The sequence below is a fragment of the Bidens hawaiensis genome, unplaced genomic scaffold (genome assembly GCF_021521415.1).
Source record: "Bidens hawaiensis isolate Kalapana, Puna unplaced genomic scaffold, B.hawaiensis_p1.1 tig00101183_1, whole genome shotgun sequence".
Classification (NCBI taxonomy): Eukaryota; Viridiplantae; Streptophyta; class Magnoliopsida; order Asterales; family Asteraceae; genus Bidens; species Bidens hawaiensis.
Window position 1 is genome coordinate 2,322 of NW_027504700.1, and position 5,491 is coordinate 7,812.

Consider the following 5,491-nt stretch of genomic DNA (forward strand, 5'->3'; position numbering starts at 1 on the left):
GAATGTTGAAATTGATGAATGTCACATTTGTATTGTTATATCAGTTTGGTCAAGGTATTGTTATGCATGTTAAACTATTGAAATTAAATTAAATACCTTTATTGGAATATTGGGTTTAACTTTTTGTGGTTTCAAACCAATTTCTAAAAGTAAGAAACTATGCCAAATATAAATGATTTGGATTAACATATTACCAATTTTCTTAAAAAAATCGAGCAGTAACCACCAACGCAAACAGTCCGACTATCAATTTCCGGGGTTAACCAATTGGAGAAATATGGGTTGATGGGTTGAATAGGTAAACCAGACCCGAACTATATATTTGTTTGTATTGTGTTGGTCACCTAAAAATTTTGCCAGGTTGAGCCATGGTTTGGCGTAGTATAATGTTTGTAGGTTTAAGATAGTTGACAAAAATAACAGAAATTAGATTTTAATAATCCCAACTTTAACTAATTTGTCGAGATTAATCTTAACTCAGAAAATGTTTACAAACAATCATAATTCTAAACGTATTTTCCTACAACGATCTCATACCAACTGGAAGTTAACCATATATTAGTTCATTTTATGACATGACAACTTACGTGGCAATAAAAAACCGATTTTCTCAAAAATAAATATCGTTATTGTTTTTTTTCCCTTTTTTTAACGGCAAATCTCACTCAATTCCTAAATTTCTACACTTGTTTATACAACAAAGCCAACACCCATTACAAATGAAACCTTTTCTAACACTTTGATACCTCTTGTCCAAAGACTATTTGATATTTTTATTGGGTTTCTTTTGCGCTTTCAAACCAACTTTAGAAGTAAGAAAAATTACAAAATATATATGATTTGTATCAACATATTACCGATGTTCTAAAAAGTGGACAAGAACCACCAACACAACTAGTTCGATTAAATACTTTTGAATCGGTCTTATAAGGTATCAATCTTGTCGGGTTGGTGGATTAAACAGCTGAACACAAACCTGCCTCATATATTTATTGTGTTACTCCGGACACACTTAAAACCGTGTCGTGTTTTATGTCACCATTTTTAATGTTGTTTGCAAGAATGAGTAGAAGTTAGTGATTTAGTAACAACTTAAACAACAATCAAAGCTCAAATGATAATTTTTATATTTGATACTTTTTCAGTTTTTTTTTGTTTTCTCATCTCTTAAAAACATCTAACTCTAAATTTTAACATTTTTCATATATAAAATCCAAGTATGAATGAGAAAAAAAATACTCTTAAAATTGGTTAACAGCTTAAACCATTTTGTAAAAGAAATTGGATTTAAGTAATCTCAATTATTGGTTATTGGCAAATAACAGCCATAGTCAATTATTGGCTATTGTCCGTTATGTTCGGGTTCGTTTGCCATCTCTAGGCCCGGCCAGCTTAACTTACAAACCTAATTGACTATATATCAAACCGAATTTTTGTTTTTTTACATTATTCTCTTTTAAATTCTTATTTACTAGCCATCATTTATTTCAGGTTCCATATTTGTTTATTCAAGACTGAATAGTACAGCAAGACAGTTGAATGAATAACTAGTCGGGCTATTATAACTTAAAAGAATGCTATTTAAAATTAACATTAGCGAATTGTGGCAAACTATATTGCCGCCCTAAAACCCATGCTTATAACAGAAAAACCTGCTCGCACGTTGTTACTAAATTTCATTTAGTACAAACCCGTAAGGCGTACATATGTACAAGTCCTAAACATTTTTTAATAAAAATAAACCAGTCAAAGTTGACTTACAAATCACAACTCTTCGTGAGGGTCACAAACCCACTCTTATCTAGCATTGTTTTAGCTCCTATAAATCTCTCTTTTTAACGTTTTTAAACTCAATATGCAATAAGCGTAAAACAATGGCTTCAATTCATACTCCATGCCTCTTGGTTATCATCGCGATATTCGCCTCGTACGGTTTGCATTTGGTCCAAGCCGCATATTCTGTCCCTAGGACACGTTCTGTCCCTCGGGCACCCGCCGTATATCACCCGAGCGCATGGACTCTTGCTCATGCCACATTTTATGGAGATGAGTCGGCATCTTCAACCGCGGGTACTAATTTCCTTATAACTTAATTTTATTTTTCGTGCGTGACATATAGTCATCAATTTTTATAAAATTATAACTTTTGTGACGGTTTTTGGGTTATAACAGGAGGCGCGTGTGGGTACGGAAACTTGGTAACAAACGGATATGGCACGAACACAGCCGCATTGAGCTCGACAATCTTTAGCAACGGGTATGCTTGCGGGCAATGTTACGAAATCAAGTGTGTCCAATCTCCATGGTGCTTAACAGGCGTTGCCACCATCACTGCCACCAACCTTTGCCCCCCAAACTGGTCACAAGATTCCAACAATGGTGGTTGGTGCAACCCGCCCCGAACTCATTTTGACATGGCCAAACCCGCATTCATGCAAATAGCCCAGTGGAAAGCAGGCATTGTCCCAGTCATGTACCGCAGGTATCTTCTTAAACGAGCTCGAGTATGAAATAAGCTTATTTAATAAATAATTAAGCCTGAGTTTTAGCTTCATTTATTAAGCTTGAACTGACTTGCGAGCCTAATAAATACACTTTATTTAATTTAAATCATTTTTGTTAAATATATAAGTACGATAAAAATTACTAACTAATATATATTACTATATATTTAAGTTACACTTAAATTATATAAAAACCAAACTGTAAATGTAAATAAATTAGTTAACAAATAATAAACAAGCTGAACTTGAAAAACTGCTCACGAGCCAAGCTTAAGCCTTACAGAAAAACCTCAAAACGACCCCTACTACAATTGATCTAACATTTCATTTATCATAGGGTACCATGCGTGAAGAAAGGTGGCCTAAGATTTTCATTCCAAGGAAATGGCTACTGGCTACTAGTGTATGTGATGAACGTTGGTGGCGTGGGTGACATCAAAAGCATGTGGGTCAAAGGAACCAAGACGGCTTGGATAAGCATGAGCCATAACTGGGGAGCCTCGTATCAAGCTTTCGCAACCCTTAAAGGTCAAGCTTTGTCGTTTAGGCTAACCTCATACACAACCAAACAGACCATAACGGCTTACAATGTCGCTCCAGCTAACTGGAACCTTGGGTTAACTTACGAAGCAAATTGTAACTTTCATTAATTAATCGACAGAGAATTGTGATTGACACGATCTTCTTGCCACTTAAGTTTGTTGTATCGTTTACGTTATTGGCTTTGATATGTAAGAAATTATTTGAGAATGAGAAAACCTTGTTTTGGTTCATTTTACCTTCTCGAGCTCTCTTTAATTTGTATTCAAGTAAATGTAGTCTTTGGTTTTTGGTATGAACTAAGGTAGTTCTTTGTGATGATAAGCACACAATCTAATGGTAGTTTTAGTCCACAAAAGGTGAAATATTTGACCGGTTAAACTTAACAAAATGCCAAAAAAATATTTTCAGTTTTCATTTATAAATTTTTTTTGTCGTTCATATTGACTAAACAAGCCACTAAGATCTTAACTATGCATTTCCATTTTGGTAGGTGGTAAGATAGTTTGGATGTGAATTTAGTGGTTAATGATTTAATCCTTATAGTGTACAATATTAATTAGGTTTTTTTATTCAACCAAATAACTTTACAAACTTCGTAATGTTCTTTACATTTGTTTTAGGCCCAATTACAAATTTTGTCCTTTAAAAAAAGCCAAATTACGGTTCGTGTCCTTTACTTGCAGGCGGTGTCCTTTAAACTTTTTTTTCCTACAAGTTTTGTCCTTTACGCTAACTGGGTTAGAAAAAGTCAGTTAAATGCCCTCACGTGAGACGCATGTGAGGGCATTTTTGTCCTTTCTTATATCTCCGCAACTAAGCCTCTGTATCACTCTTCCCCCTCCCTGTCGATCGAATCAATTCCCGGCGATCAGAAACCTTAAACCCTCGTGTGTCCGACGCGACTAATCAATTAGGGCTTCAATCAATTGCACATCATTCTCAGAACTTAAACACGTAAGATGGATGATCCTCCTCATCCTCCATTCTACATTCGTGAAGCTGATGAACAATCAAATGCTGATGCGTTTTATGGTAAGTTAAAACTTTAGGGTTTATAATTGGGTTTATTTAACTAACAGCTGTTTAATCTTGTTTGTATAGTAAATAATCCACATTTGTTCACGATCAAGATGCACCATGGTGGCAGTTTCACTAAATTTCCAGGACGGGTTTATAAGAGAGCCGTTGTCCATTATGTTGACATGCTAGATATTGACAAGTTTTCAGTTCACGAGCTTGATCGAATCTTGCTTGAATTATCCTATCCTACAGATAAGGTTAGATTCTACCATTATGTAGTACCGGGTTCAGATTTGGATTGGGGGCTTAGAGCTTTGGGAAGTGATGATGATGTTAGGGGATTTGCTAAGTATATTGGAGCTTTTAATCAGTTAATGAATGTGTATGTTGAGCATGAGTTCACCTCTGTACACACATACTTCTGCTCAACCTCAAAGTTTACCATTGGAGAGATAACAAATGAGGAGTTTCTTGCAAGCGAGGTCGTACTAGATAAAGCAAACTCAGTTAAGAAAATGTTGTTGTTGGAATGGCAAGATAGCACAAATGAGGTAGTTGTGGAACAAGACAAACAGGATGCAAATGTGAATGTTCAAGAAGAGAATAATGTTGGTGTTGTTGAACAACAAGACCAGATTGATATATGTCATGAGGATCCAGAATTTGACCCTATGTTTGGAGAGGATGCTTTTGGTGTGCAACCTACAAATGAGGTGGAGATTGATTACAATGGTGATGTAGATGGAGGTGGGGATGGAGGTGGATATGGTGTGCAGCCTACAAATGAGGTGGATATGGATTACAATGGAGGTGGGGATGGAGGTGGGGATGGAGGTGGATATGGTGTGCAGCCTACAAATGAGGTGGATATGGATTACAATGGAGGTGGGGATGGAGGTGGGGATGGAGGTGGGGATGAAGATAGTGAAGATTCTTCAATTTCAGATGAAGAAAGTGGAGATGAGTCTTCAAGTTCAGATGAAAGTGGAACTGATGATAGTAGGGATTCTAACTATGAAATGAGAGATGAGAGTTCTGATGATGATGAACATCTAGAGGGTTGTCCAGTTAAGAAACCAAAGAATGTGAAGAAATCTAAGAACAAAAAGAAATCTAAAAATGTTAAGAAAACTAGGGATGGTGATGAAGATTCAGAAAGTGATTCAGATAGTGACTTCAACTATGAAGATGGTGAAATACATGATGTAGATGTAGATATGAGGGATTTCAGACTGCATACTGATTTTGAAGTTGAACAGCAGGATGCAAATTGTGTTTTGGACATAGAAACGGATGATGTGATGTTGGATAATGATAGGATGTATAATGAGAAACAAAGAAATGAGGGGGACATGGATTATCTTTTCCATGTGGGACAAGTTTTTGGTACAAAAGCAGAGGTGAAGGATATGATCAAGGCACAT

The 5,491-nt window shown here is 35.9% G+C and overlaps 1 pseudogene; it reads left to right on the top strand.

Moving 5' to 3' along the window:
* Positions 1-1,874: 1,874 nt before the first annotated feature.
* LOC143608151 (expansin-A7 pseudogene) lies at positions 1,875-3,265 on the top strand (annotated as a pseudogene).
* The last annotated feature ends 2,226 nt before the right edge of the window (positions 3,266-5,491 follow it).